At 41.8% G+C, this 10,927-nt stretch overlaps 1 long non-coding RNA gene across 1 annotated transcript; it reads left to right on the forward strand.

Moving 5' to 3' along the window:
- Window positions 1-5,562: 5,562 nt before the first annotated feature.
- On the forward strand, window positions 5,563-10,321 carry LOC148224976 (uncharacterized). Its single transcript, XR_015801857.1, has 2 exons — window positions 5,563-5,695; window positions 8,124-10,321. It is a non-coding gene; the product is annotated as an uncharacterized LOC148224976 (long non-coding RNA).
- Window positions 10,322-10,927: the final 606 nt, after the last annotated feature.

Raw genomic sequence — 10,927 nt, forward strand, 5'->3', positions numbered from 1 at the left:
CAATCCAGAAGTCCTGAGGTGCCCACATTTATGGTTTGGATTTGTGCTCAAGTTCAGTTTTCAGGAACAGTAAATGAACTGAAGCATGGAAGGGAAGTGTTACCAAAAGCAACTTTCGGGAAGCCACCATTAGCTTCTTCTGTGAACAGAGCCAAAAAAAGAGATGTATTTTAAACTACCATCACTTTCCCCCTCCTTTTATCAGCCACATTCCTGTATTATTCTCTTATAATCTCTCTAAATGTATATATGATGCAAAAATAATATTTGGTAAGCACAGTCATATTCTTTTCATCAATATTTTATTTTGAAACATGCTAAAGAGTTGTGTTGCACGAAAAAAAGTCTCTCTCTAAATGTCATTTTCTAATGGGCTTTTTTATGTCCCATAAAATCTGCTAATTTTTACTTGTCCTCTCTTGTCAATGAAACAAACTATTATTTCTTTCTACAGAACCACACTGCAAACAAGAATGTCTGGAATATCAAGAGTAATGATGTACAAAGTCCCTTCTGGCCCCAGCTTCTATTGAAAAATAATTGGATGAATTGGTGATGCTTACATTTCATCTGGCCTGCCACTGTGAGTAATTCCATGGTGCCTTCTTGGCCAAAGTTCAGCCATTTAAGCACTTGGTGAAAATCTATTTGGATGGACTGGGGGTAGGAACGTGACAGATAACAGCAGAGGAAGAGTGAAAGCTCTTTGGAATTGTGTTGCATATGTTGTCACAGCATCTAACCCTGTGCAAGCAGCATCCTGCTTGTGACTTCAAGTTTCTGCCACGGTGTGAATAACAAACCAGAAAAGTCAAGCTGGCCTGGATACAAGCTGCAATGTGATGGGCAAGGGAATTCAGATGGTGGGATAGGCCCTTGTGTGGTGTAAATTATTGTGGTGCCATGTGATGCCAGTGGAGTTATGATTTACCCAAAGAACTGCCTCTTTGCCTTGCCAAGAAATCATTATATGGGCTGTCACCTCTCAGAATGGATTAATGAACCAGAACAAAATGGATGCCAGCTTGCCAATGCTCTTATTGGGGTCATGATTTGCTACAAAATTTTAATAGGAAACTATTCATAGAAAAATGATTTTTTTTTCTTCCAAATCTCTTAGACAGTAATTCTAAAACATGTGTGTGCTTCTTTTTGTCTTTTAGTTCATTTGTTTTCAGTGACATTTTCTTCTGTTCCTTTTCCTGCCTTATTGTTGATGGGTTTTGGAAGGTTTTGTCAGATTTTCCCAGACTTGTTGATCATCAGAGAAGAGATTTGGGAGAGGACAGATGGTCCATAGAGGCGGTCACAGTGAGGTGAGAGCAGGGGTGGTTGATGCTGTGAGGTGAGGGCTGCTGGGATCCCTGGTGGGGTCATTATTCCAAATCCCTTTGCACAGCCAGCTCCTGGGTCTGGGCAGTCCAGGCTGCAGCCTGGGAGGGAGAGAGAGGGGGAATCACAAACAGCAGCAATTCTCCGGGCCTCCCCCCTGCATGATGAAGTGAGAGGTGAACTTTAGAAGGAGGAGGTGACTTCTTCCTCCTGCTCTTTGGAAGATAAAGGTGAAGAGCCATGTGTGAGGTAGAACCAGCTCTTTGTCTTGAGCAGGATCTTATTGCCGTGTGAGTACTTGCATTTCACCATTTTTTTTTTTTTTGATAGCTCAGAGTTTATTTATTTTTTAACAAACTCTCCCATAATAAAGTATCCCATGGTGACAGCAATAGTGCACCCCTCAAGGGGTGTGAGGCACCAAGCTTTGCCTGTTCATGCCCAAGGTGTGCATGCAAGGCTGACAGACACAGCCTGGTATGTGATTTCTCAGGGCAGTCTGAAAAGGCTTGACTTCACCCTGGCAGTGTGGTAACTACAAAAAGGGAAGTGGGAGGGCTGGAAAGGATAAGTCTTGTTTAGAGTGGAGCTTTCTCAGACAGCCCCATGACTTCATATGAACTTGTCACACTCCGAGTCATTATTTTGGACAGAAGCACAGCCCAGGCAAAGTCATGGTCTGAGCTCTAGACACTACTGCAAAACACACAAATGGGTAGATGAACTTTTCTCTCTACCCAAATAAATGAATACATAAACCAAACACAGACACAAACTGTTAACCCCAATGGTTCAAACTGGGTAGTGCTGGAATTATCTTGGAGGATCTCTGGTCATTTTATGGTGCTCCTCATCATGCACACAAATTCAAATTATTTTTCTGTTCTGTTAACATCTAACATAGAGGAGAACCCACACTCCATGTGACTCCAAATGCAATTAGAATCATACAATAGCAGGTTGGAAAGGACCTCAAGGATCTCTGGTCTAACCTCTCTGGGTAAAAGCACAGTCTAGACAAGATAGCCCAGCAGACTCCCCAGCTGCATCTTGAAAGCATCCAATTCACCACTTCCCTGGGCAGATCATTCCAATGGCTGATTGCTCACATTGTAAAAATTTTTTTCTTGTTTGTAATCAAAATGTCTCCAGGAGTAACTTGTATCCATTACCCCTTGTCTCTTCCATGTGGAAAATGGAGTTCTCATCTTCTTTTTAGCCACCCTTAAAATACTGGAACAAAATACTTAATGGCTGCTGCCTTTCAGTAATGTACTGCATTCTGAATAATTGAGATTCTTCTGTCCTTTCTCATAAAGCATCTCTTGTTTTCTTCACTTAGATGCAAAAACTCTTCCTGTTAAAGGCTCTTTCCCTGCAAGTTGTCTATGGACACCTTCCAGATAAAAATCTGGGAAGCATCTTGGCATTTCCTCAGATCTCATGATTAGGTGGATTTCTGCAAGGGTCTGAGGGATTGGGGATGATCTTTTCCTCAGGAAGAGGCAAGACTTTTTACAAAACGGGGTAACAGCAAGGGCTGTCTTATTTGGTGCTGAGGAGCTCCCTCAGGAGCAGACATCCCACTGTTAGAAGACAGGGTGTAGAAGGATGTGTAAAGGTAGCAGCCAGGTGGTTTATGTTCTTGTTTATTCTATATGGGAGCTGTAAAGAAATGGGATAGTGTGTCTTGGCACGGAATGAATAAGGAAGCTGAAAATGTGATTTTTGGGGTGGGGAAAGAGCTCGCAACAATGAGGTTGTAAAAACAACTCTCATAAAACATATCTTGGTCAAGTTCAGTTCTGCTTTTTGTGAAATTAGAGAGAGCTGATCTTACAAAAACAAGTGCTTGTTGAGGTTGCTGTTGTATGGAATTGGCGTGTGCTGTTTTTCTAGCAGACTTTCTTCACTGTCATCAGAGTGCAATTTCTCTAGAGTCGCTGTGGGATGCAACAGATTTCTTGGAAAAGAAGGCTGTGTTGACACCCACAGGCTAGTAATGTTTTCACAAGAAGGAACATGACTTTACATTTGACTCTCTTGAAAAGAGATTAGCAACACTGTGATTTATAAGAATTGCCAGGATTTGAGGTTGCTTTTTCTCCCCTCTCTCTGAATCTAAGCTCCAGCAGGTAGGTGTTAAGTGAGTGAAGCATTTCTGGCAAGATTTATGTGCCCATACAGTAGAATGGGAGTGAAATCTGACAGTCTAAAGGAGGGGGAGCAACTGACAAATAGAGGGGGTGGAAAAGGCAGATTGGCTTGGATTTTTTCTTTCCTTTTCCTTTGCAGTCAAAACCCTTTGAGACTCTTCACTCTTAGGTTGAAAATTTCCTTTGCACAGACATTTCCCTCACTTGTCCTTTTGTTCTAGCAGTAAATATGGGTCCACAGCATGTACATGGAAAGCAGGCACAGCCAAGGCTGTCTCCCTGAAATAATGTCTTTCCTAGAAACAGATGACAAGCATTTTCCCTAGAAATGAGATATCTCCAGTGATGAAGTTCTCTTAGCAGAAAGAAGCCCTTTCTCACCATGGAGCCTTGCAGTTCAGTAAACACACTTAAAAAGACAGTGTGTCCTCATACAGGAGGGTGTTCCAGCCTAAAGAGCAGCAAAACCCTCTGCTTTTCAGAAAGATCTGCCACCATCCTGTTTGCTTGTGTGCATCAGATGGGTGCTGAACAGCACATGATTGCTTTTGCAGGACCATGGTGGTCAGCAGTTCCAGGACGTGGCTGATAGACAGGGAGCAATCTAGAGGTGTAAGATAGTTGATATAGTTTGTAAAAGCCCCAGAAGCTCAACCCTTGATGAATAACAGATTACAAAAACCAAAATGAGCAGGAATAGTTCCATTAGCCCCACGATTCCTACTGAGCAATGCTATAGGAATACGAAATAGGGATGTAGTTCAGATGATAATGGCATTCTTCTGGCTGAAAAAAGGAACATTTTCAAAGACTATACTACTGAATATATATTTAAATATCAGAATTTAATCATAAGTTTATTTCTGAAACTGCCTCAGAAAGACATATCCTGATCCATGGGTAAAAGCAGAGGGAAAACCAGCCACACTTGCTAATTGAGTCTTGCTTTTATAGCCCATGGAAAAACATAGACACATGGGCAATGGACAATCTACTATCTGAACAAAATCCAAATATGCAGTTATGCCTATGTTCTAACAAATTTGGAGTGTCCATCCGCCACAGAAACCCATCACCTCACTCATCAGAAATTTAATAAATTTAAAGGACTTCAGAGGAAACACTTTGACTCATGTGGTCTCTTTTATGATGGAGGTACATCACATAGAAATTTGCCACCAGTCCTAAAAAACCCCACTGCTGCAGCCTGTGTGTTTGTGACGTGACTGGAGTGACCTCCTGCCTGGGACTACTTCTGAGAAAAACAGTGACTACAATTCACCTGGAATCTTCTGTATTTCTCCTCTTCTGTGATAACCTTTAAGGTTTTGAAAACATCCTGCTCCTCAGTGAGAACAACTTGAGATTTTTTGAAGCTTCACTGGAAAATGGGAGACCATGAACTTGCTCCATCCCAAGAGATGATTGCTGTTTATGGCACTGTGGAGGATAGTGTGGCCAGGTTCAGATCCCTGTGGAGCCAAAATGCTCAGTTTTGCTATGTCAGTGACCTAACCACTGGTGTCTTGGCTAAGATGAGCTGTTCTCCTTCTTTGGATGCAAACACTTTTTCTGATGAAAGCCTAAGAAAAACTGTTTTGTTTCTAAAAAAGATTTATGTTCTAACAAATCAACGTCTTCCAATTAAATAAAAGTGTGTATCACTGGAAAATTCCCATTTAGCACTACTGATGAGTAAAAAGTTTTGCTTTACAGATGGAGTTAATAATAGTTTATAAGCTGAAGTGAAAAGGATTTTGGGTGAGCTTCCTAAAGAGGAAGTGAGTCACTGTCTCGGCAGGAAAGTGTTCCAGATAGGCAGGGCTGGACAAATTGCAAAATACCCCCCAACTGTGTGGAGTCACAGGGAGTGGACAAGGGATTATTGCATCCCAGATTGCAGAAAAGCAGTAATTAGTAGGGAGCCTTGAATACCCCCCAAGCCATGTGTCTCTAGGTATGGTGTTCTCCCATCTCCCAGGCTCAGAGCAGCTCAGCTGAGTCAGCCCAGGGGAGGCGGAATAGCTGAGGAAGAAGCAGGTGTTGCAGATGGGTGGGTGATTCAGTGGATGGTGTTATTCCTACTGAGTCAATGCTAAAGCAGTTTGTAAGCAGGAAGTTGGGGACACTGTGTGGCTACAAGATCAGCTTTCTAAATCCAGTGACATTCAAGGAGTCTGCGGTTCCCTCAGTATCCTTTCCACAGGGTGAGTTGCTTTTAGTTGTTCTTGGGCACAGCATTTTCAAAAGCAAAAACCAGACAGGCATTTTTAAGGTGTCTGTCAGTGGGATTTATAGCCTTGAGAGTCCAAGTCAGTTTTGATCATGGTATTTCTACATTAGGAAGGCATTTTTGGAAAACAGAGTCCTATATTCTTGTGACTGACTTTGCAACCCTTCCACTGGTTCCTGGAGTGTCTGGGTTGAACCTTTACATGGAATTCATTTTAATGAGAGCTCTGTATACTTTGTTTTCAGCAGAGCACCAGGAATAGTGCTGGCACTCCTCAGGTGTACCTAGTGACCATGAAAAGCAAGTTCTCCATGGCCACCGTGTCCTTTGAGGTGCCAATATTGTCTTACAGAAGAAAGGTGGAGCTGCTGCATCTCCTCTGACTTGTTTAACGCACTGAAAACGATAGAGAACGTGTCCTGTAATGTTCTAAAGTTCTTGAGTAATTTAACTTTTCAGAGAAGAGATGATATTTCACTTCCTCCATATGTGTACAAAAGTCAAAATTGCACACATTGTACAGCACAGAGGAGAAGATTTAGACCTTTGAAGTCACTGCTGTTTCCTCTGTCCTTTTTACATTTGGGTGTCTCCTTTCTCTGGAATGCTGGAAGCATTACAGGTTTGGAAGATGGGTTATTTTTCCTTCCACTCTTCAGTAATTCAGCACTCAGTCCTTCCGTTTCCTTTTATTCCATGGATTTTCCACTTGGTTCTTTAAAATTTGATAGCATCTTTCCCTCCAGTAAACAAGAGGGAAAATGAAAATATAATTACTGAATCCCATAAGAACATGCACAAGCTCTGGTCCATATGGTGCCTGGGAGGATGGCAGATACTTCTCTGCAATGTGATGAAATGGTCCAAAGATCTGGGCTGGCAGAAGTGGCCTTCCCATTTCTTGTGCAGAGAGCAATTTCTGGGGAGACCACACTTTCTGGGGACACAAACTGACTTAGCCAACCATTCCCTCTGAGGCTGAGGAAAATGAAATGGGCAACTTTGCTTAAGTCATACTTGACATTTGTACTTATTGTTTTCCATCTATTTTATCAAGCACTGCTCTTGGGTTTTATTGGCTGAGCTTTTCATCCATTTTTCCTCTGCCATCTCTTCTTCCTTCACTGAGGTCTGGGTGCCCACAGGAGCTCAGTGGAGTAAGATTTAGAGAGCAGATTTCAGATGGGCTTCATTTCTGGAGTGCAGTAATGACATACACTTATTGTTGCTTGCTTATTATTGTTTTTTCTAAATAGCTATTTTTGCTTTTAAAGGATTTAATTCTGTTTTCACTAAGAACAAAATCATCCAAATTGTTATGTAGGGAAAACTCACTTTGCAAGATAACAGGGTAAATCTTGATGTTATGTTTCTTTTAAAAATTATATAGTTTTTAAAAACCATACTGTTTCTAAAGCTGAAATGCTATAAACTCCACTGTTTTAGCACTGGCAATGAATTCATTTGCCTCGCTACCTTTATGCTTTTTCTTTGCATAGGTAATTTGTTCAATATTATGGAGAAAGTCTGTGTCACAGCCTGAAACAAAACCAATTCCTCCTGAATGCTCTGGCCACAGCATCATCCATCTGCTGCACAAACAGCAGCCACATCCCAGTCCAGCCCAGTGCCCATAAAAACGACAGTGATGAGAGCAGCTAAAGCAGAGGGACTATCAGGATCCAGAACCTTCCCAGTACCTTTTGCTTCATCATTTTCATCCCAGCCTTTCTTTCCTAAACAAGGATATACTACATTTTTATTTCTAGAGAAGAATTTAGGCAAAATCCACAACATTAAATAAGAATTAAGTTCATTTACATCTTCCCCATCTCTTTGTGAGATGCAAGTCAAACCTTGGATGGGATGCAATATCCTTCATTTCTTGCCCTCTTTTTAAACAAATCCAAGGGCTGAATGACTTGGCTTGAATTTATACCAGTTATTATTCAGAGAATAAAATGAAGAGTAACAGCATGTATCAATTAGTTTTTCTTCATCCACATCCCAGCACTGTTTTCCAAGTGAAAGCAATGAATACAATCTCTGCTTTCATAAGGCTTCTCTGTAGCAAATGTGTTCCACAATTGCTTCCTACTGAGTTTAGCCCCAGTTTCTCTACTGAACACCTTTACTAGCCATGTACAACGAGAGAGCTGTCACTGAGAATTGGACAGGAAAGTAAACTCTAATGAAGTGATAAATCATTATTTTTAATGCCTGTAGAAATCACATGATCCTACCTGTTTCCCTTAAAATGTCAATAATTTTATACATCTTTTTGTTGCAGGTCAGGAATTAAAAGATTTTTTTAAAAAGGGGGGAAAAAAAGAGAAGACAACTATTATTTTGTACTACCTATTAGTCTTCTGGTCTTGAAAACCTGTTTTCTGATGTCATAGGTTTCAAGCCCTTTGAACCACTGGAAACACTGCTGGAGAGTTGGAAGAAAGAAAATAAGGCACTGGTTGAAACAATACAGAAGAACCAGACTGATCATTACTATGTTTTTTACTTTAAACCATAGTGAGACAAACTGTAAACAAAAGCCCTGTGAGCATTCTGAGACTGCAGGAAAAAAAAAAAAAAAAAAAGATATTGTTGTTCCCAGAGTAGGGAGCAGGTTTAGGTCTTGAATCAGAAATGTCCAGCACAGTGAGGCTCTGACCCTGACTCTGCACCTCTTCAGTGCTGTGACAATGTAGATATAAAAACCTGTCTGCTAAACTGGTAACTGCATCAGGGCTGGTGAGAAAGAAATGTCCTCAAAAGCAGATTCTCTCCCTTGTTCCCATCCCCAGAGAGAATCAGTGACCCACAACTTTTACCTGGATTCCTCATGGAGGTGCAAAGAAATGGTTTCCACTTCCCAGCCCCTAAAAAGCAGCTCTTTGTGAGCAGCACAGGGAAGTTGTGCTACAGATTTCCAGAGAAGAGGTGTGGCCCGTGGGAGAGCCTCAGGAAAATCCCCAATTTGGATATCTGGACTAAGCCAGACTCCAAGACCTCTTCTGCAACGCTGTGTCTGCTTTGGCATCCTCTTCAAAATGAATGTGACCAACCAGAGAGAGTTCAAAAAGCCTTGGATATGTGGAAAAGTTTGCTTCACAAAGGCAGAGTTGAAGCTCTGTGTGTTTAACTTACTGATGAAGTCAGCAGATGGCTTGCTCATAGTTTATTAGCTCTTATGTTAACAGAAAGTATTTGATAGTGAAAGGTGATGTAAGCAAAACAGGACTTTTTTTTTTTTTCTTGAGGAACAGATTTTACTTTAAACAGAAGTTACTTGGCTCAGGAGAGTTCATTCACTTAAGAGGAAACAGTGATTTCCTTAGGGGTATTAAGGGATTGAGTGGGTAAAAATCTGCAGATGATGGTGATGGTGACTCCTGGCCTTGAAACTTGACTGTTCCATAAAACTTCTGGGTGGAGGGATCATAACAGAATGCACCATGGGATTTCAGAGATGTGTATAAAATCCTACCTCAGCATTCTCTCCCTGTGTCTGGAGCAAACACTGCTGTCCCACGCATTCAGATCTGGCTTAAGAACCTTAAACTAATCATAAAGCTAAATGACAAAGTAACAGAGCACAGGAGGGGTGCATGGTGATGTGTAAAGGGTGTTTGAGATATTTACAAGTGATTGTGAGCAGGAGATAAACAACTCACTTCTTAATCACAGTGTGACATGCTCAGAGGAAAGGGATATGTCATTGCAGAATAATAAGTCATCTGATGGCACAAAATAACCTGCTTGGAGGTTAGTTCAAAGTTTGCAGTCAGAATGTTATCAGGATCTCAAGTTTCAATATTTGTGTTAAGCCATGATGTTAAAAAAACCTCAAAACCTTTTTAAGGTGGAGTTTGAGCAGGTTTTTGAAGATAATTCTGGAATGTAGTCACCTGTGGAGTCATCTGAGGAGGGGGAATGGTGGTTCAAGAGGTCTTTTCCCATTCCATACCTCTAAAATGTAGTAATTAAATAAAGAGGATTGGCAGGGGGGCAGCAAGCTGATAGAAAGACTTGCCAAATCCCAAGCTTTTACAAGAACTGGAGCTCATTTCTGCTCCTATGTCTTCATTTCTGTGCAAACTGGAGTTACAGCTCGTACACTGAGCAGCACTGACTCACAGTGCTCCCCAGCTGGAAGGAGCTCAGAAGGCTGGACCCACAAATGGGGCAGTGCCACCACCCTGTCTGCTGTGCCTGCTGGCTGTCCCAAGCCACTGAGGACCTCGAGTTCTGTGTCCAGCTCTGGGTCCCCCACTTCAAGAAGGACATTTTGGTGCTGGAGGGAGTCCAGAGAAGGGCAGTGAAGCTGGTGAAGGGTCTGGAACACAAGTCCTGGGAGATCTGGTGGCATTTAGCCTGGAGAAAAGGAGGCTCGGGACAAACCTTGTCACAGCTCCCTGACAGGAGGTTCTGGCCAGGTGGGGTTGGTCTCTTCTCCCAAGTAACAAGTGTCAGGACAAGGGGACATGTGGTGGCACGGTGCAGGGGCTTTGCACCACCTAATTAGTGATTTGTCAATCAGTCTAGTCTGTTTTCTCTCAGAGCCAGGATTAACAGAAACACGACTGAAACAGTTTTTCTCGTATTTGGGCTTGGATGTTTATTATATCTTATTAGAAAGCACAGAAAGTATGACAGCACTTTCAGCTCCTTGCTAGAAGTGAGGAAAAATGGCCACAGAGGCAACTGCTACAAGGTCTTTTAAGGTTAAACAGTCCAATAGAGAATTAACACCAATATTATCTATACTTTTGAACCAATAACTAGATTCCCATGACCCTTGGAGTGACACTGACTGATCAACCAGAAGCTACTGCCTGAAAACTATGAAGAAGGAAGAAGAAAAAAGATGAACAAAGAAAGAGACAAGGGCCAAAATTCACCATCTTGTCCTAAACCCATTACTATATTATAAAAATCTCAAATTTAAACCCCATCACCCTGTGAAAGCACACACTTCTGATTCACCACACACTCGTGATTTCTACTTCACCACTCATATTTAGAAGCTGTCCCCAAGGCCTCAGGTCAAAAGCAGTGTCTTCCAGGGGGTCTGTGCCTGAAAGCACAGAAAGCTCAAAATCTCCAGGCTTCTGGAATCCAACAAGGACATAATCTTAAGCTGTGCCAGGGGAGGTTTAGGATGGACATTAGGAGGAATTTTTTCATAGAAAGAGCAATTAGACATTGG

Source organism: Sturnus vulgaris, chromosome 2 (genome assembly GCF_052056855.1).
Source record: "Sturnus vulgaris isolate bStuVul1 chromosome 2, bStuVul1.hap1, whole genome shotgun sequence".
In the NCBI taxonomy this organism is placed as follows: domain Eukaryota; kingdom Metazoa; phylum Chordata; class Aves; order Passeriformes; family Sturnidae; genus Sturnus; species Sturnus vulgaris.